Source organism: Saccopteryx leptura, chromosome 12 (assembly GCF_036850995.1).
Source record: "Saccopteryx leptura isolate mSacLep1 chromosome 12, mSacLep1_pri_phased_curated, whole genome shotgun sequence".
NCBI classification, from domain to species: Eukaryota; Metazoa; Chordata; class Mammalia; order Chiroptera; family Emballonuridae; genus Saccopteryx; species Saccopteryx leptura.
Genome location: NC_089514.1, coordinates 46,590,646 through 46,611,173, shown reverse-complemented (window position 1 = coordinate 46,611,173; position 20,528 = coordinate 46,590,646). Strand labels below are relative to the sequence as shown.

The 20,528-nt window shown below is 38.2% G+C and overlaps 1 protein-coding gene and 1 non-coding gene across 4 annotated transcripts in view; both read left to right on the top strand.

Moving 5' to 3' along the window:
* Positions 1-20,528, top strand: part of MAGI2 (membrane associated guanylate kinase, WW and PDZ domain containing 2) — a 1,711,587-nt gene that overhangs the window by 732,224 nt on the left and 958,835 nt on the right. The window contains exon 1 of one of the 3 annotated variants that reach the window (XM_066354484.1): positions 4,722-4,983. The exons of the other annotated variants lie outside the window; for them this stretch is intronic. The gene's annotated coding sequence lies outside the window, so the exon portion shown is untranslated. Of the gene's footprint in view, positions 1-4,721; positions 4,984-20,528 lie in introns of those variants that run through there. 3 annotated transcript variants of the gene reach the window in all.
* Positions 2,290-2,365, top strand: TRNAI-GAU (transfer RNA isoleucine (anticodon GAU)). The gene has a single exon. It is a non-coding gene; the product is annotated as a tRNA-Ile (tRNA).

The window sequence follows — 20,528 nt, the reverse complement described above, 5'->3', positions numbered from 1 at the left end:
GATAAGTTTGATTTATTTGGTTTGGATTTCATTTAAGTACAATATCCTATCTACTCTTGATATGCACTTATCTGACAAGTACATTGCATAGTTAAAGAAAATTTTAAAAATGCAAATCTCAGAATTTAAAGAACTGATCCATAGAAATATTGGAAGTATTTACTTACAAGAAAGGACAGCAATTTATACATATAGGAGGTATAATTGATTTTTAAGAAGAATGGATATTTAGTTTATTGCTAAAATACAAGTGCTGGCTTTGAAAAAAAATGTATGATTTCTACTTTCTGCTTGCCAGGCAGCTATCAGAAATGTCTCAAGAGACCATACATTACAGACCTATAAAGCGTTAGATGGAGTTCATGAGAGTTGAATAGTAGTTGGTGCAACTCCCTAATTTGAATAAATCAGTTTTAGCTCTGTAAACTGGAATGAAAGCCACCTAAATTACATTTGATGGTATGCAGAGTAATGGTGCTTTTTACCCCTAAATATCTCTGGATGAGATAGAAAACTGATGGGGATACACAGAATATTTGCTTCCCACTCGTTAATAACAACAACAACAATAATGAAAATTAAAAAATACAAGTCAACATTTATTGAGTACCTAAGTGTTCTAGAAATTGCAGTTAATATATAACATAGATTCTCAAGATAAAATGATGAGATGGGTCAGGAAACTGAGTCACAGAGAGGTTGAAGGACTTGCCCTGGTCACACAGCTTGAAAGTGACAGAGAGAGGCTTTAAACCCAAAGCTAGAGTCCAACTCCTAAAATTAAGCCTTTAACCAGTATGCAAAAATCGAAAGCAAAACAGTAATAAAATAATATACTAAGATATTCAACTACTAAATATTGTATTCTAGATAATCAGAAAATAAAATATGATATATAAACTATACAGCACATACTGACTTGGATCTAAATCCAGAAACTGCCATTTATTAGTTTTCTGACTTTTGGTGAATTATTTAACGTCTCCAGACTTCAATTTCTTCATTGGTTAAGTGGTAGCAATAGTACCTTTGTAAAGTTATTGTGAGAATTTAAAAAGCACATTTATGTGAGTGTTTTAAATTAGCATTGTTATTCTTAGGGCTGTGGTTGTAATATCAATATATCTTAAGTGTGAACCACACTAGAGAAGGGGTAAATTCGTGTGCATGATGTTAGCAGGGAGTCCATGAAGTGTGGATACACTGGAGATGAAGGAAGGAAGGAAGGGGCAGCTGGTTCCAGGAAGGGATGTCAAAGGCACAGACAGATGTGTGAAGGACCTGAGGTGAGTGGGAGGGAGTAAATGAGTGTAGCCTGACAGGGCAGAAGGTTTCACATGAGACAAAATAGAAATGAGGTGGCCTAGATTATTATATGTAATTTTTATTTCATGGCACAACATAAGCTCATTCATAATATTTTATTCTCGTAAGTATTCTCAACCTTTATGTATTAGAAGTCGCTTATTTTAGTGTAAAACATCATTTGTCTTAATAATAATCCTGAGTATATTGACTCTTTGTGTAACTACCCTTCTATGTCTAATCTCCTGGGACATTTTTTAAAAATAGAGATTCCTGGCCTTCTTCTCTAGATTTGGAGTGAAACCCAGGACTCTATGCATTTACTATATATCACTTGCAGGCCATTCTTATTAGGGAAGTTTGGGAAACACTGCTGTAATTCGCTGTGTGCATTGCTGCCAAAACAATCTTTATAAAACAAATAATTTAGTAGCCAAGGAACCTTAAATAATTTGCCACTGCATATCAGGATTAACCCAAATACTTAGGTAGAGCATTCAAGACAATTCACGGCCTGTTCTGATCTACATTTCAAACCACTCTTCTCTAAGCTCCCTGTGTTCCAGTTACACCAAATTGAACACAGGTCTCTGTTTGTTCATGCTTTTTGTGTCTCTTAGCCTGAAATCTCTGCCTTTACTTTCTTACCTAGAAAACGCATTCTTAAATGCTCATTTCAAATGTCACCAATTCTACTTTAACCATCTGCATCCCAATAAGGAGAAATTTCCTCCCTTATCTTGACCTTCCATAGTATTTTGTATTAACATCTATTGTATGTCAGTGGCATATATTTTCAATTTCTTAAAGGGTCCAGACTCTGTTTTATTTATCTTGTACCCTTCCATGCTTGAAATAGCGCTTAGCAGAAAGGAAACATTCAGTGAACATGGTTGAATAAATGAATGCACGAGTAAAGATTTATTGTACTTTCTGTCAGTACTTTAGTTTGTTCTTTGAGTAACCAAGACACTCATTACTAAGGCCCTGGCCGGTTGGCTCAGTGGTAGAGCATCGGCCTGATGTGCAGGAGTCCCGGGTTCAATTGCCGGCCAGGGCACACAGGAGAAGCGCCCATCTGCTTCTCCACCCCTCCCCCTCTCCTTCCTCTGTCTCTCTCTTCCCCTCCCGCAGCCGGGGCTCAATTGGAGCAAAGTTGGCCCGGGCACTGTGGCCTCTGCCTCAGGCACTAGAATGGCTCTGATTGTGGCAGAGCAACGCCCCAGATGGGCAGAGCATCGCCCCCTGGTGGGCATGCCAGGTGGATCCCGGTCGGGCACATGCGGGAGTCTGTCTGACTGCCTCCCCGTTTCCAACTTAAGCAAAATACAAAAATAAATAAATAAATAAATAAAAAGACACTCATTACTTTATTATAACATTTTTACTTATTTATTTTCATCTTTAAGAAGTCTGCTTAAATCAGGATGCTTTGATTTTAATAATAAAATAAATGCAGTCCAGATTTCATGTTCATGCCTCCTTGTTAGAGTAAGGTGGAGCTTCAGAGTTGCCATGCACTGGACTTAGCTCTTCCTCACTCTCTCTCATTGCCAACACTTCACACTTTCAAGGAAAGTGATATCATGGCCAACAAAAAGAAAGACCAAAGGGTGAAGTGGAGGAAAAAACTGGGTAAATTCAAAATGAAGACACTCCATATTAGATGGAGGAAAGAAAAGTGAAAAAGGAGCTAGTTTGCCTGTAAGAGACTAGCAAGTGAATTCCTCTGTTTTTATCCTACAAAACTAGGTTTCCTTAAATTGGCCTGTGCCAACTTCCTTTTTTATGGGAAGATTTTTTTTTTTATTGTCCAATGTTTTGGTGCCAGTTTTTGTAGCACACATTGAAGCTAAATTTTCAGCCAGTTAGCATATAATTTCTTTTAAAAGCCTAAATAGAATCTTTTTCATGTAAGGTAAAGCTTTTAAAACACAACACAAGCAAGAAGAGTAAATAGCTGTTACTCGTTTTCCATCTACCTGAGCAGTGTTTATGGCGGGGCTGGGTGTGTTAGCTGGAGTGCCCGGCCCAGCAGCAATGCAGGGCTCTCCTGCATCACTCTCGGGAGAGTGCGAGCCCATTTGTGTAAGACTGAGACTTTATCTTTGGAGGGGTGCGACTCTGTGTCAGCCCCCTCCCTCCTCTTCCGCTGACGCACCAGTCTCATCATGCTCTTGAAATTAAGAATCCATGCATGTAACACCAAAGGCTAAGAGATTCCTCTTTTGATATTTGTTCTCACCAAACCTATTGATCCTCCTCCTAATTACCTATCGTTTAGCTTTATAAAGTATTTTTATCTTGAGTTCTTCAAGCACTTTATGGGGATTATCTCCTTTTTCTTTGCAGTATTTCTAAGAGCAGAATGTATATTGTTCCTATTTAATAGTAGAGATAAAGGAGATGCTCCCCACTAGGTATCAAAAAATTTGGAGCAGGAAACAAAATGGTAACAAATTCACTGTTTAGGGTGGAGGTGAAATTTTTTTCAACACTATACAAGGTCAACACAAGTTTTTCCAGTTGCTTCTGTACCTGGAGCCTGAGTGGCATCTCTACCTTGACATCTTCTCTGACAGGTTTGCTTTGCTGGCGGGGGGAGGATGGAACATTTATGACATTTATGTTTTATTTTAAGACACAGACACTGAAGCAGAGAAGGGGAAAGTTATTTGCCTAAGAGGCAAAAATTACTCTTTATTGAATCTAGTTCTGCAATAGAAAACGATTAATGTCTATCCATGCTATGTGCTCCAGCTTTCTGTCAGTTATCTTTTCTTTCATATTATTTTTTAAAAATCTGTTATGATAGTCCTTAACTTTGAGATAAGTTGAACTAGATGTCAAAGGAAAGGGGAGTTTGAAAAGTGTGTAAATAGTGAAATGACTGACTCTTTGACCCTCAAAAGAAAAAGAAACAGTCATGCTTACAGGTTGAAAAGAATTGTTCAGGTGTATGATTCTGCAAGTATACAGACTTGCTATTAACACTAAAAAGTTTAATTACATTTCATTAAACTATATCAGCTTCACTTAATTGCTAAAAGGGGACTATGAAAGCAAAAGCAAAAATGCCTAATCTCTAGAAGCTAGGTTTTCCTCGATGCTTTGTAATATAAATGTGCCTGTGTGTATAATAAAATTCACACACTCCATCCGTCTCACCGGCTTTTAATAGAGGGGTCACCTGACTTCACCTAGAGCTGCCCCCCTCCGTTAGCCCAGGAAATCCTAAAGTGAGAGACAGGCGCTACAGAACACGGGTTCTGAGGCTTGGAGATGTAAATGACTCCTACTGAACGGAATCGCGTGAGGTTGCTGGTGGGGGTTGGTGAAAGAAAACGAGGGAGTGAGTGTAAGCGAGAGAGCCGAGAGGGAGAGAGAGGAAGGGAGGAGAGAGAGAGAGAGTAGTGCTGCATGCTTCATCTTTGAGAGGAGGGAAAACAAAAGACCTCAGCGGCAGTTTTATGTTGCCGTGTCTGGCTCAAAGAGGAAAATTCTAAGACATCCATGCTGAAAAATCAAAGCTCAGCTGAGACTACTTCTATCAAGAAAACTATATGATCTGAAAATGGGCTGGATCAGTACAGGTGGTTTGAGAAGACACTGACAGAGGACCATGGAAAGGTGGGAAGAGACAAGAGTCTTCTCTGCTTCCCTGGAACGGGGCTCCAGGTTAGTAAACTGAGCCTGACCCGCGTCTGCCTTAAATCTCTCTGTGTGTCTGTGTATGATTTCTATTCCTTATCTCCAAGCCCTCTGCTCCCCATCCCCTGGTTAGGCAGTGCCATATTCCCCCAGCTGTGAACCTAAACTTGATTTGACTCTCACTTCATTCACCAAATGCCTCTCGGTTGCTTGTGGAGCTTTTGTCTGATACAGCCGGTGGAGAGCCATCATGATGTCTCCTTCTGAGTCAGACTGTGTGCTTCAGCCCTAGATTGTCAGGTGGCTGTTTGGAGAATAGTTAGCATTTTGCTCCAGAAGGCTGCAAATGCATGATTACGTTATAATGAAATGTAAACAGCAAATATCTGCTGACTTGGCGTTTCTTTGTAATGTCAGAATAATTCAGAGCTCTCAGACGGCATTTGCCTTATCTTAATTTCCCACATAATTGAGTTCAAATATAATAAGTTTGAAATGGCACCCTACCAACAAAGGCACACACCAGGTATTCTGGCAGAGTATGTTTTACCTCCCACTGGAGACAAAGCTTAAAAAATTAATTTTCTTGGGACCTGGCTTGAAGAGGAAAGAAGCATGTCATCCTTAAAATAGACACAAAGCTGGGGGTTTTTTTATAAGTGGGTACAGATGTGTGTAAAACAAATACCTAATTTCTCTTGTCTCTTGGTGTGCAGATAGAGTGTCTTTTGTTCCAGCGTGTGTATTTTCCTGTGTTTTTACAAAGAAAGCATTGCCTGTGCTTCCGGGGTAGCAGACTTGTGTGCCCATTTGCCATTGTGCCCTGGCCCAGAACCTGCTCTATCCCGAAGTAAACTGCCCCAGGTATTAGGAAGCTGGAGGAGGGTGGGGAACAGTGGGGGTTTTTGTCCGTGCTTTTTAAATTTTTTTTTTGACTATTAGCTGAGAAGTGTCTAATTCACATTTTAAAAGGAAACAAGAGGAGGCATTTAGTTTAGAATAAGATGTAGATCTGTTCCATGCAATTGCCAAAGATTATATTGGGAAAGGTGCTCAAAGCATAGTGTATCAATCAGATTTGTACTGGACTCTAGGAAATGCTCTATGAGGGTGACTGGCTGGGTTCCTTTTGACCAAATTAAGATGCGCTCTGGCCGTGCACAAGCAGCTGTGAGCTGACATTTTCTTGTGAACCTCGTGAAAAATGGCTCCATAGCTCTCCTTCTGTCCTGAGGATGGTGTCTCTGAGTTGTTGAGCCTGTCCCCAATGTGATTTGCTCCTATGGCTGTTTTCTGATAGGGACGGACTGGCTCGTGGTTCCTTTCAGTTCGCCTGCCTTTTTAAATTTTGGCTTGAATACAGAGTGGGTGGTGACAGTTTTACTTCAAGTACAAACTACCCAGCAAGGCTAGCAGAAGATATTTTTCTGGCAATCACAGGTTTCCATTTTTAAAAGGGTAGATTGTATTTCTTTGGACATCATATAAAGCACTTTCTTGGTGTTGTTAAGTGTGCTAGTAAACAATTTCTCTAAAAAAAGATGCACGCATGTGTGACACATTCCATTTGGACTCTGCTCATGGGAAATGACAGGTAAAAACATAAGAATACTTGCCTGTCTTTCATCTCTGAAAAAATAAAGCTGCCCTTCTCTGTCTCACTGATTTTTTTTTCTGTTTTTGAATTGTGATCCATTGTGCAAATGAAAGGTCACATCCCAGAGTTAGAAGGCAGGGAGGGACCGTTCTCCTGTCCTGTCCGCCACATGTGCTTGTGAAGAATTCCTGAGCTGAGCAGGGTGGAGGTGCCCCAGCAGCTCCTTATCCAGGCTCTGGGTTCTGGAAGCTCCAGCCAGCACAGGCAGGATGCATTTGGGGAGAGAGCTGTGTGTCTGAGGGACCGGCTAAGAGCGTGTGTTGTTTGGGGAGATGTGAAATTGATTATTCTCTCTTTCACAGCATTCTAAGAGGATTGACTGAGTACAGACTAGGTGCAGGAGGAGGGGGGTGGGACTCGTCATATTTTAGAGGAGAGTACAACAGTGTCCGCTAGAGAGGACGTGAGGATGCAAAACATGCAATAATGTGGAAAGAGTAACTGTTCAAATTGTAGGATAGCTCTTCAAAACCTCAAGGCTTTACAAAACGGCATGGAGTCATCTCTACACTATGACAAGTAAGACTGCTAGGACATTAATTTAAACAGCATTAAAGACTGCTTCATAAGTGCACTAAATATCACACCCCTTACTTTATGGAACGGTGTCCTCAAAGGGTTTGTATCTTGGGCACTTTTATAAGGACGGGAGTTATGGCACAGATTTTCTTGGAGTCTGTTTGGAATAATACTGATAAAGCTAAGAGCCTACGAGGCAATAGGATTGGCCTCTTAAGTAGAGCAACGGAAATGGAACTTTAACACTGTGTGCAGATCTGATTACTGCTTCTATACGTGCAGACAATTTGACTGTAGTATAGAGTGTGCTTCGGGGAAATTGATACAATTTTTCTTGAACAATGAACAAGACAATAGATAATATAATAAAAACATGGATCTCAATGTTCATGAAAGGATTAGTAAGGTCACTCTTAAATATTGTCACTGACTACAGGTGAGGAGGTTTTACTCAGAGGAATTTCAGACGTCTAGAATGAAAGGATCATGTTCGTAAAACTAAAGGCACCAGCTGTTTTGGATGCTGGATGGTGCTGCTTTTAAACCAGATAATATTTATACACAGAAAAATCTTGAACCTTAGGAACTTCCCACCAATAAACTTTTGCTTTAAAAGCACCAAAATAACTATTATATAGAAACAGTTCATGTAGCAGGAGTCATAAGGGAGAACTGAGAAAGTCTAGGGCTAACACGAAATTTTTGCAATGAGGTGTGTGCCCTTGTGATCCTCAATATACCAATAAATTCTTAATGAGTGTTAAAAATAGAAAATCCACCCTGGCCGAGTAGCTCATTTGGTCAGAGTGTCGTCTCAATATGCCAAGGTTGCAGGTTCGATCCCCAATCAGGGCACATGTAAGAGTCAACTAATGAATGCATAAATATGTGAAACAATGTATTAAGATATCTCTCTCTCTCTCTCTCTGTCTCCCCCCTCACTTTTTCTTTCTAAAATAAATCAATAAATTAAGAAAATTAAAACTCCACATGTTGAAATAACAATATGTCTACATTCTTAAAACTTCAAGTCTGAAAAATAAAAAAAATTTTAAGAGTAAAATTAGTTATTCATAAGGTACTTGTGGCATAGAAAAGTTGAGCTATAACAATTAAGTTTCAGTAAAAGAAATTTTATCCTAACTGAATTATTCTTGAAGCATTTTGAACACAAAGCCTCTAATGCTCTGACAATATCTAAATAGTAATGGGCTGCTTTCTAACATCCATTTTCTCTTATCACTTAGAGAACTCTACTATCCTAAGTCCCATTTTCAATTTTTAAAAGCCTCACTAAGTGGCAAGGTGGCATTAAATACAGAGAGGCACGATAACAGCCTTGGAGTGTTCAATTTCAGGTCTGTTTCTCCTCTAGGTCCGCTGTGTCTTAGCCTGTCCTCACAGTCACTGCCTGGTCTCTGGCAATCTCACTTCTGAGACTTCAGGCGCTTACTCTGAAGAGAGTCGATTTCTGTAATATAGTTTGAAAAAATAAAGAAGAGCATTACTATTCAACTAACTTAGGTTGTGCCTTAAAAAAGGTTAGAACATTGTTATCATGTGGATTATGAGTCCAAGCAACTCATACCTATCAGAGATTAAAGCAGATATTAGATATATCAAGCATATCAGGGCTTATAAAATATACTAGGTATATATTACAAGGGTTAGTTCTTTTCCTATTTTCATTACCAGGATGGCTTTCCGTCAAATAAGCAATTTTTTTAAAGGCTGTGCATTCTTCCGTTTTCTCCCACAGATGGTTCGCCCAGTCTCCTAAACCACACAAAGAATACGTTTAATCCAATGAACATGATAGTAATACTGATTTTTAAATCTCCTAATCAAGGTGTTTGAAAATTTAACATTCACTCTCTAAAAGAACACAGTCACAGTAGCATTTTCCCTCCCTTTAAATTAATAAAGCAAAGCAAACTTTGGAGTCTTGCAGGAAATTAGCAGCGACGTGAACTATGAAATCGGAGGCTCACTGCCAGGCAGTCAGCCAGTGGAGGAGGAGAAGCAAGTCTAGTAGATGACTCTCATGGACGCATCGCAGGTGAGAAAGTGACCATATTAATAGGACCCCAGCTGAGATTCCAGGGCCAACTGCTCAACTTGCTTGCCTTTCTTTTGTCCTTGGAGCTACGACTGGAAAAATAATACATTTACTAAAAAGAGATCACCTTTGCTATAAGACCATCTCTGAGATAGACCAGTCCCACAGACATGTCAGGTACCTTTAATATCTTTTCAGCCTGAAGTTTCCATGACTTCTTTCTACCCAGCAACAGATCCCATATGACTTTGAAAGCCATTCAAAGTTTGTTTGGAATCAGGGATCTCGCCAGGCGCTGCCCACAAAGGCACAGGCACAGCATAATAGAGAAGAGACAAGAGATGAGAGCCTCCTCTGGCCCACAGCAGAGAATTGAGCTCTCCAGGTTCTTTTATCCAAAGGACCACAAATCCCAAATGCCAAGCTAAGGAACTGCGGACCAACTGTTGAAGGATTCTCAACCTTTGATTCATACAACCTTTTAAGAAGAGTCTTTCTTTTGGTTCTTAGAGAGCTTACTGTTTCCTTCCATCCACCTCAGGGCCTTGTCTCATGCTTCTGCTGCCAGAACACTGCTCTGCCCCCTTTGCTGGCTCCTATATTAGATTAGCTTTCTCTACCAAATATGCTCAAGGGCTCATTATTAGGCTTTCTCTTTTAACTGTTGGTTTTATATTGGTGTCATTATTTGGCTAATCATTCTGTCTGTTAGGAGGCAGGACCTTCTAAAGTTAGCGTCCAAATTCATTTTGCTCACAACAAACTCTCAGCTCTCAGATTGTGTTAACTCACATATTAGGAGTGCCCTAAATAATTGTTAAATAATTGAAAAAATGAATCAATGAATCCAGAGTCATCAGTACTAGTGAAAAGACAGAGTGTACCTGGGTTTGGCTCAACAAAGAACAATTCTCTTCATGGCTTAGCGACCGGTAATTCGGGCACCTGAGAGTTAACCTGTGCTAGAGTATTCTCAGGGTCTCCCTGTTGTCAAGGTTTTCCATCTGAGAAAGAACACTTAAGTGTCTCCTGTTGGGATATTTCAAAAAGAATTTCACTACCCCCATCAAAGTGTCCATGAGGCCAATCTTAGGGAGAGTTCTCTGTTATCCCTCTGAAGCATCTCCTTTTCTAAATCTACCCTCTCCTGCTCTCACAGTCCTTAGTTCTTTGCATTTAGGACTTTCTGGGTCTCATGTGACAGGTCTAACTAAGCTGCTAATGAGCTTGTGAGCTCAGAAAGCTTTCCTAAGATGTGAGCCCTTCAAGCAGTGTTTGTATTTTAGACAAAGCTGTCACAAAGTGATTAGCACTCTGCTTATTAATATGAGGGATTGTAAAGCTAAGTATAGTACGAAGCTTGCCTTTAGGGAGCTTACCTTTCCAGTTGTGGAGCTTAGACTTACAAGTAACGGTTGGCAATTACTCCAAGAGTATGTAATCAAGAACTATATTTGGTTGTGCAGGTTTTAATAAAACTAGGACATAAAGGAAAGGATTTGTAGAAGGGGGACTTCAAATGGACTATGACTGATAAAAAGTATGTCTTTAAATTATCAGAGAATAGGAATAAGAAAATTTTAACATTTTAGGAGAAACATGAATAAAAATATTCAAAGAGATTTAGTACAAGGTGTGCTTCTTGTAAGTCTTTACATAGGATACTGCTCATGTTTACTTTTACAAGTATAAAAGGCAAAAAAAATACCTTTTACTCAAGAATCATCAAGCTTTTATTTAGTCGAGCCATAACTGTGAGATCCTGAGAGTTAGGACTTAAACGCTGGAATTTACTTCCCATTATGCTTTGAAGTACTCTGTCTATCTCAGCATTTAGAACTAATCTCAGTGAAGTTTTCTGTCAGAGGTGCTTTTAAAGATTCTCTTAGCAGTATTGATCACTTTAATTGAGGTTTATTGAAAGCGCTCAGTATAGCTCTCTTGTGGTTCATGTTCTATAAATACATCATCATCTTATTGATATATTGGAGAGTTTTCATTTCATTGCTCTCAGCCTAACACCTTGTAGAAAACTTATGTTTCCACCAGAGCAGAAGGAGAAGACATTGTCTCCTGATCTACCATGAAACTGAAGCCACAGAACTGATTAAGAATCATTTCTAAGTGTGTTCTTAGCATTATAAGTCTGTTTCTTTCCTGTATTCACTTTGAAGGTTCTCTGTGGAAAATCCTGAAAAGAATGAACATAGCTATGAAGCCAGAAAATATCAAGCTGCATACATATAAAAAATAATAAGAGATTTGAAATAACTGATTTTGTAAGTAGGACAAGTAACCTATAACTAGCCTTTTTATGAAGTTATTGATATAAATGGTTTCTATTTTAGTGGTTGGGTTTTAGAAAAATCCAAGAGTTGTTACATCCTCTGATAAATGACTAGGTTTACTCTTTGGACTTCGCTTGTTTTGGTGGAGATATTGATCTCTCTAGGGTTGTTTAGAGTATATATCCTTTTAAAGAGTAGGTGACCCCTAATGACCCCTTGCCAGCTAACACTATAACAATGCTTTGTGAGTAAAACTGCATATAGAGTCCTTTTGGTGCCCTCACTGCTATAAAAGGAATAAAATGAAAATATAAATCATTCCTTTGAGTTATAGAGAGCCCCTTCTACACCCCTAGATGCATTACTCTTTCAATATGTGCTAAGACTGGGTTAAAGAGACACTTTAAAAATAAAATCTTTTGATCCTTTTTTATTTTAAAAGAGCAAACATAAAAAGAGGCTGATACTGGTTAGTAGTATATGAAATTCTGTTCTTAAGTGAGTCCCTGGGTTATGATAACTCATTCCCATTGTGCATGCAAGTCTTTGTATGGTGCTGCGTATGGTAACTTTTATTTTCTAATATATAGTTGCTACTCAGAGAAAAGCGATAGCTACTTCCATTTATCTAAGTCAGAGGAAAAAGAACTTGGTATTAACTATTACTATATCGATTAATAGTTCATGTCCCTCCAAACCTGAAAGAACATATTTAACTGTGACTGGTGAGTGGCAAGACTTTGATGAAGTTATCAGTTGTTCACTTCCCATGCTTTTCTGCTCCAGCCTACAGAATTCTCTGTCTCTGGGTTTGCCTGAATTATGGTCTACCATAGAAGCCTGGAGTTTTCTAATACTTGTCTCAATATCCATTAAAGCCAAATGTACCAAGTCATACTATGTTATTTCATGTCTATGAGTATCTGGGGCGTTTTGTTGTTTGGGATTTTTTGTTTGTTTGTTTTTGTTTTTATTGTTTGAAATGTTCTCTTTCAAATGGTCAAATGGTGCTAGTTAGAGACACCAGTATTCTGCTAAACATTCTCTGATCACTATTCCCCTGGTCCTAGGAAAAGTTCATTGCTCCTCATAACTAACTATACATATTCAGTCATACACATGAGTGAATGAGTGAGCTTTCTATTTACAATTCTATGTCTCCCATTAGAATACACTCTCCCAAAACAGAGTTGTTCTTTGATTATCTTCCATGTCCATTGACTAAAAGAGGACATAACACATAATTAGTAGATATTTTATACTCTTTTTGTCCACACTGTGGAAGGAGGAGTGTAATGTGTATAAGAAATAAAATAGTTAAAAATCTCCATTTACTTTAATCAGTTGTTTTTATAGTTTTTATTTACTAAAGCTGAAAAGAAATGTTAGTCATACTGAAAATCACTACATATTTTCTCCAAGAAACTATGAAATTAAATAGTCAAACATGAGCAATGAGAGGTAGAAGTAGAATTAAAGGAAATTGGGCTAAACACTTTGATACATAAAAAATTAACTCTAGATAAGGTCCATGAATCACCTAATATTTTTTATCCAAAATGATGTGGAGACCTCTTCATCAGCTCTCCTGTACATCTATCCGCTCTTGCAGTGAGGAGGCAAAGGACAGGTGCTCACCATTGCATTGAGGTTTGCTGCTCGGGTGTGGTTCATAGACCAATCACAGCAAAATCATCTGGGAGCTTATTAGAAGGTAAACTCTTGGGCTGCACCTCATCCTACAAAATCAGGATCTGAATATTTTAATAAGACCCTAAATGTTTTATTTCTGCATTAATATTAGAGAACACTATTGTAAAGAAACTTTCCATGAAGTTTTAGTCAGTTTTGAAGACAAATTGTGAATGTGGGAGGTTATTTTTTTTCTCAAGCTAAGGAATGGAAGCAATTCTTCCACCAGGTCGCCCATCTCTATGTGTCCTGGGAAACAGGGAAATGAGCCTTACTAAAAGCTAATATCTTTCTTCTTCTCTGTCTCAAATCAACTTCTATTATGTACACTGGAGAGCAATTAAGTGTGTAGCAGGAGAGACTAGAATTGAGTCTGGTCTCTGGCACATATTAGCCATATAAAGTTGGACAGATTCCTTAGGCTTTTTTTTTTACTCATTTTCTTCCTGTTTGGCACATATTAAACACTCAATGAATAAGCAGAAGCTATAGCTAAGATTGCCTTCCCTCAGTTTCCTAGGGATTCTTGGTGAAAGCAGAAATATATAAGCTCTTCAAATGTCATCCTGTAGGTGTTTGCCTCAGATGTCTCTTGGGAGTGGACACTGAGGATAAGTGGTTTGACTTCCTGCTACCTGATTTCAAAAGGACAAGCTATTGAACTTTCCTTGCTTCTCTCTCAGACACTTATATATTGAATAAAATACCCCTGGAGATACAGAGCAAAAGAAGAAACTCAAATTCTTGATATCATATTCCTTCTTCCAGTAAGAGAGTGTAGGACACTTCCCAATAAGATTGTCAGGGAAGGTTAGTATCAGAATTGCAGGGGAGAGTAGGCATCTTATTAGCTAAAATATAGAAAGAATTAAGCATGGGAGCAGAAGAATTAAAGTTCAGTTGCAGGCCTCTGACTCTAAGAACTGCTATTACAGGGTGATTCTTTTTTAATATCTTTTTAAAATATGTCTGTGGATATTTTAATATTGGAATTTCTTCACCATTATTCCATTGCATTGGACAATGTTAACTTAAAAATATTGCATAATGAAAAAAAAAACATACAGGTTATAAAACGCAGATGTTAATAGAAGAATTGTACAGAGAACTTCTGCAGAGAAATCTCTTTTATTTTCTTAAGGACCTAACTTGGAAAAAAATAAAGTGTTTATCTTAGAAAATAAGGAAAGTATTTGATAAAAAATATTTTGCACATAAACATTAAGATACTCAACCATTTTTCAATCTGCATATTATTTTATCATAGCAATATGAGAGAAAATAACAGGTGTTTGTTAATTAACAATTTTGTGTCATAATTTTATATTAATATTATTCTTTCTTACAACTAATGAGTTTACCACAATTTGACATTAATATCATTCTTTCTTACAACTAATGAGTTTATCACAATTTGACATTTAAATTTTCACATGAATTTAACATTGCCACATTAAATTTGCCATTTTACATTCACAACTAGAGAGAAAAATAAGAGCTACTAGTTAACTTTTTAAAATTCTCCATTTGGTTACACAAACTGTAAAAAATCAAATATAAAGTTTGTACCAATAGTCCTCTGAAAAAAATGTATCAACTTATAACTTCCATAAATTTAGCTGATTTTCTTGGTTTTAAATACAGTTCATTTAATCATTTTAGTACTATAAGTCTTAACCTAGATGAATTGTAATTAAAAAACAAAGTGAGCCATTGATCTTTATATTTTTATATAGATAATTTTAAGTAGGCTAAACTTTAAAATTTAAGTCTAAATATTAAAATATTCATAGTTTATTACTTTTATCATTTATGACCCTGGTATACTTGTGGTTACTTAATACTGAGAACTGTATTGTGCTACTTTCTTGAAGCTAATCTTTTTAAAGATTTTATTTTGACAATGACTCGAACTTGAATTCTATGGGTTAATGAGTGCCTTAAGCAAAGAGTCAATATCTACTATGTGACAGACTTTGGTCAAATGCTGAGGACACAGAGGTATCTGTGCTTATGAGAAGCTCATAATTTAGTGTGGGAGAAAGATATGTAAACAGTGATCCAAATGTGGCAGGTTCACTACCATAGTAAATATGAACACAGAAGAAGGAATAAATCATTCTTCCTGGTATAATGCAAGGCTTCACAGAGATGTGGAGAATCTGAGTAAGAGCTTAAACAATGACAATCACTCTTTCAGTTGTAGAAAGATGAAAGACCACTTTAAGCAGAAAAAACTATATTGATTGAGATGCATTAAAGAGCCTTATTTGCTCAGAAAATGATGGCACAATTAGCACAGATGTGGGGGCACCTAAGAGAATGAAGACAATGTAAACCTTTTGTAACAGGCAGGCTACTTGTGGCCACCTCCACAGTCAGGAAGCTATTTATATTTCTTCACACAGATGTACATGGCGTGATGTGTGTATCTAGTTTATAATAGGGAAAGAACTTTAGTATCCATCATTGTTCTCAAGGATGTCTAAGATCATACGGACATTTTCATGTGGAGAATAATCAAAGAGAAGGCTCGAAAAAAAACCCAGAATAATTTTAGGTGCAGTAAATCTTGTGCATATGAGACTTGTGTTGTTGGAAGCCATGCGTCGTATTTCTAAAATGGCCCATTTATTCATACCTCCAGTATTTACTGAATGCCTGCTATCTGCCAGACACTGTTCCAGGTGCTTGTGATACAGCAATAAAAACAGAAAAATGTCCTGTCTTTCCTGAGGGAGACCAGCATTACTAAAGACAACTCAGTAAATATGTAATATGTTAGATAACAATAACTACTAAGAGAAAAAAATGTAAGGAAGGGGAACATTAAATGTCCCAATTCGGGGCAAGAAGGAAAAGAAGGTTTTGGAAGTGAGGTCAGGGAAGACAAAACTAAAAAAAAATGACATAATGACATTAAATGAAGGCTTGATAGAAGTGAGAGAGCTATCCATGGAGTTTGAAAAATATAGCAACCCTTTTTTGTATATGTATTCATACTACATGTGCAATACTTATAGGTCATCAGAGAATCAGTCAGGTAGACAAGTACACATATCGTTCAGGAGTGAGGTCCATGGGGAAGTGTACATTTGGTGGTCAACTATTCAAATGTGTCAAATGCCACCTGTCTAATGGGATCATCTAAGGTCTGAGTATAGGAAGAAAAAAGCACTTTCCTGACTAAGCACTGGGGAGTGTTTCTAATAGTTGAAGAGAAGAGGGAATCAGCAAAAGAGCTTGAGGAGTCACAGCCAGAAAGAGAGGAAGAAAAAAAGGTGGAATATTGTTCTCTAAGGCAAAGGAAGAAGTGTTTCCAAGAGAGAATAGTCCGTGTCAGATGCTGCTCCTATGTAATGTAAGATGAGGATTCACTAATGTCCATGACTTTGATGACATGGAGAATTCAAGAGAGAGGAAATGGAGACAGAGTGCAGATAATTATTTTCTTTTTGTTTTTTACTGTAAAAAGAATGTGAGAAATAGGACAGTAACTGAAAGGGGAAAAGAGCCACGAAAAAAATTTTTTAAAAGATAAATATTTTAGCATGTTTATATTAAAGATAACAATTTATGAGAGAGGAGGAAATTGACATTTATGTAGAGAGAGGGAGGAGAATTTTAAATTATTTAAATAGGTGCCAGGTAGCGAATGAGACCTAGAGCACAAGTGTGGGGGCCTGGTTTTCCAGGAGCACGGCCATCCATTCGTGTCAGTGGGACCAAGGGAGCATGCAGAACGAGGCGTGTAGGGGCGGAGAGCCGGTAGTGGGAACTTGTCATTGCTTTCATCTGGTCATAGCAACTTCCCACCAAGAAGGAAGCATGATTATGGTGGAGGAAGTATCAGATTTTAAGGAGAAATGGGAAGTCAGCAAGTCTAGGAGAGTGGAAAAGGAGAGATCTAGAGAAATATGAAATGAGTGATGGGTAGCCCACTTGAAATTTGTGGTCATTTTCCTCTAGCCACATTGAGCATTGTGAGCATTGGGAAAAGACAGAGTTGAATTTAATTAGGGTTGTGTGTATGAACAAGAGGAGTGAGAGAGTCAAAATGAATGCATTAAAGTGACCTCAAAGATAAACTATAGCATTTAAGCTGGGTAGGGCAAAGGTGCTAAGAATGGAGTGAGGGACTATGACAGCTGGATGGGACCAGCAGGTTGCAGATTTCAGCTGGATGGAAGAGGGGCAAGTTGCTATTGTAGAGGAGAAGAATCCCATAGTTGTCTCTTTAGAAATATCTGATATCAGATTCTTCCACAATACTCTCAGGTGCTATGATGTTCCATGAAAATTGTCTTATTTTAAATATTACCCTCATTTTGTGCAAACATGACTGCCAAATGCATGTATTACTACCCATTCCCACTAATTGGGCTATTCTCCGAATAACTGGCAAAACGCAAGTGCTGATGTTGCAGCTGCTCCTCTGTTTCCAATTGCCTCAGGAGCAGAAAAAAACCCTAAAAAATTTACGAGTTAATGACAGAGTAAGCAGTTGTTTAGAGTGTATAATTATGAATCTATACCATTGATGTTACCAGACTGATGCTTGGGTTTACTTCAGCTTTGATAGAAGTACTTCAGTCTTAACAATTATAGTGGCAAATAATTAATGAATCCAGACTTGGATTTCCACTGGGCTGGCTGGAACTGTGACCTCCTGCCCAACACTTGCCAGTCTTTTCCTTGAGGAAACTGGGCTCCCTTCTCACACCCTCCTTTGGCTAGCAAGTAAAAGGGATCCTTGGGTTACAACACAGTTCTCTTTCTACAACAGTGGTATAACCCAAATTTTTATGTAAGTCAAAACACAACCTAGCCTAAGTCACTTACCTATCCTAACACAGTTGTAAAATCATAATCTAGAAGATAGATACACAACTAAGTCACAGAAAAAGGAAAAGAACATAAATATACTGTACTGTACACTGTACTGTATAGTACAGAAAAAAAGACAAAAAATGAGTGTAAGAAATAATTCCTTACCTTTATTCCTGTGGTTGGAATAAAGGTGGAAGAGTGTGACCTATTGGGAGGAGGAAGCTGGAGAGGCAGGAGAACCTGCAGAAGGTGCTGGAGATACTGGGTCAAGTGAATCAGGATTAACCAAGGAACGTGCAGGAGACGCTGGAGATGAGTCTACCTGTGCTACAGGTGTTTCATCTCAGGAAGCAGCTAATGTAGAGGCTACAGGATCTGTTGCAGGCCTCTCTCCCTTCTTAAATAATTGTTCCAAGCTAGTCTGGAAGGTTGATGACTTCTTATCTTCTAAAATCTGCCTATAGCACTGCAAGGCATCCATAACAGCTCTGTAGACCTCACTGAATCTGTCTTCACTGAGGTCTTCAGCCTGACATTTCTCCAACCCATCCTCTGCCATAGGAAAACCTCTGCCAAACCCTTGTTAGTAAATCTCTTGGGTTCTGGGGTTTCTATCTCTTCCTCTTCAATCAGGTGCTTCCCCAGCTGAATGAGGTCCTCAGCAGACAGCTCCTCTCCATGTGATGCCAGTAGCTCTGTGGCATCTGTCATGATGGCTTCCCTCTTCTTTGAAGCACTGCCATCTGAAGACTCTGACTTTAGTTTAGGAGCCATGATAATGGCCAAAAAGTCACCGAACAAAGCAACACAAACTGAACACTGCACTTTCAGCAGTCCAGAATGGCGTAGGTGAGCATGCTGGGGAACACCAGTTTCCTCACTCACAGGGCGCGTTGCTGCGTATTCTTCCACTGCAAAGAACCAAACTCATTCACCATGTAGTCTGTAAGTAGGACCCTAACTGCATAAACCAAAACATTCTTGTCTCAATTTTTAAAATTACTTTTGAGTGAGCAGCGTAAACTAAAAACTTTGTATGTCAAGACTGTCGTAACTCAAGGACCCCCTAAACATCCATCTGACAGATCTCATTGGGAGACATGTTTCTCTTCTGCCTGAGACCCGAGGATGCTAGGCCATTTTCTTCCTTAAAAACCGAACCTGGGTACACTAAGTTGCATCACATTTGTTTCTGAGAATCTTGATTGTGATTAGGAATAATATGGCATTTTGGGTAATAAACAAAAGGAATAAAACACAATATTTTAAAAAATGTCATCCATCATTTTTGGTGACAGTGACCCAGCTTTCTCCAAGTAGACCAATTCTGAGCTAAAAAATTAATACCAGGTGTTTAGTATATATTGACTTGTCAACCATGTAGAATTGTGATTGTGGAAAGGAACAAGCCCAAATCCTGCAATGTCCACAGTGCAAGGTTTGGCTATAGGACAAAGCAATATACTTTATGTAATTCTTAGATTTTTGCTAAAGCCCAACTTGTTTGTTGAGCTGTGGGAAACAAACATTTGGATGACCAAAGAAGGGTAGTTACACTTCAAAATTTTACTTCAAACTATCGAACTTTGTAATATGGTACTCATATTCATGTTATAACCAGGTATTAACAAATTCCACCAAACCTGTCATCAGCTGAAGCCAGAAATTATTTTATCAAATCAATAGGTAAATTTCTATACACTATTTGTGAATCATACCTTCAGAGATGTTTGTTTGTTGTGTAAATGTACACGCCTTTTATCATGAAGAAACACAATAGGCCCCAAACTGTCATTTTTGTGATCACATATTCTGGGTGCTCTCTTCTCTTTATTCAAATGTATATTAAAAGCCTGTGGCCTACAGATTCTTTGAAACGTGCTTAAAAGTAAAACCAAACAAATATTTTCATACAATTCAACTTTCCTATTACAAATATAACAAACATTAAACTATCCTTTAATATAATGGAATATTTGAAACTCTCTAGTACATGTTTTTACAAGACAAACGAAAGTCCTGGCCAGCTAGTTCAGTAGGTTGGAACCAAACACCAGGGCTGCAGGTTTGACCCCCAGTCAGGGCACATACAGGAAGTGATCAATAAAAGCATAACTAAGTGGACTAACAGATGAATTCTCTCTCTCTCTCTCTCTCTCTCTCTCTCTCTCTCTCTGTCTCTATCTCTCTCTTTCTCCCTTCCTCTCTCTCTCTCTCTAAAATTGATCAATTAAAAAGCAACTAAATAAATGAAAAACAAAGGGACTAAATGATTTTTGGAAGCTGCCATATCTAGGTTACCACCAAGGGCTGAACTAGAATCCAGATTCCTAAATTCTTGTTTTCTTTGCTTCCCCCACACACTTACAAAAAGTTTTTCTTGAGCTCAGAATCATTTAGTATCTTCCCCAGTATGATAAATTCTTAACCTTTTATAAAAGGGCACTATTAAACCTCCAGTCTTCAAATGCTCTGCTAACTTAAGTAATAGGATGTTGAACATAGTATAAATGATATTACATTGGCC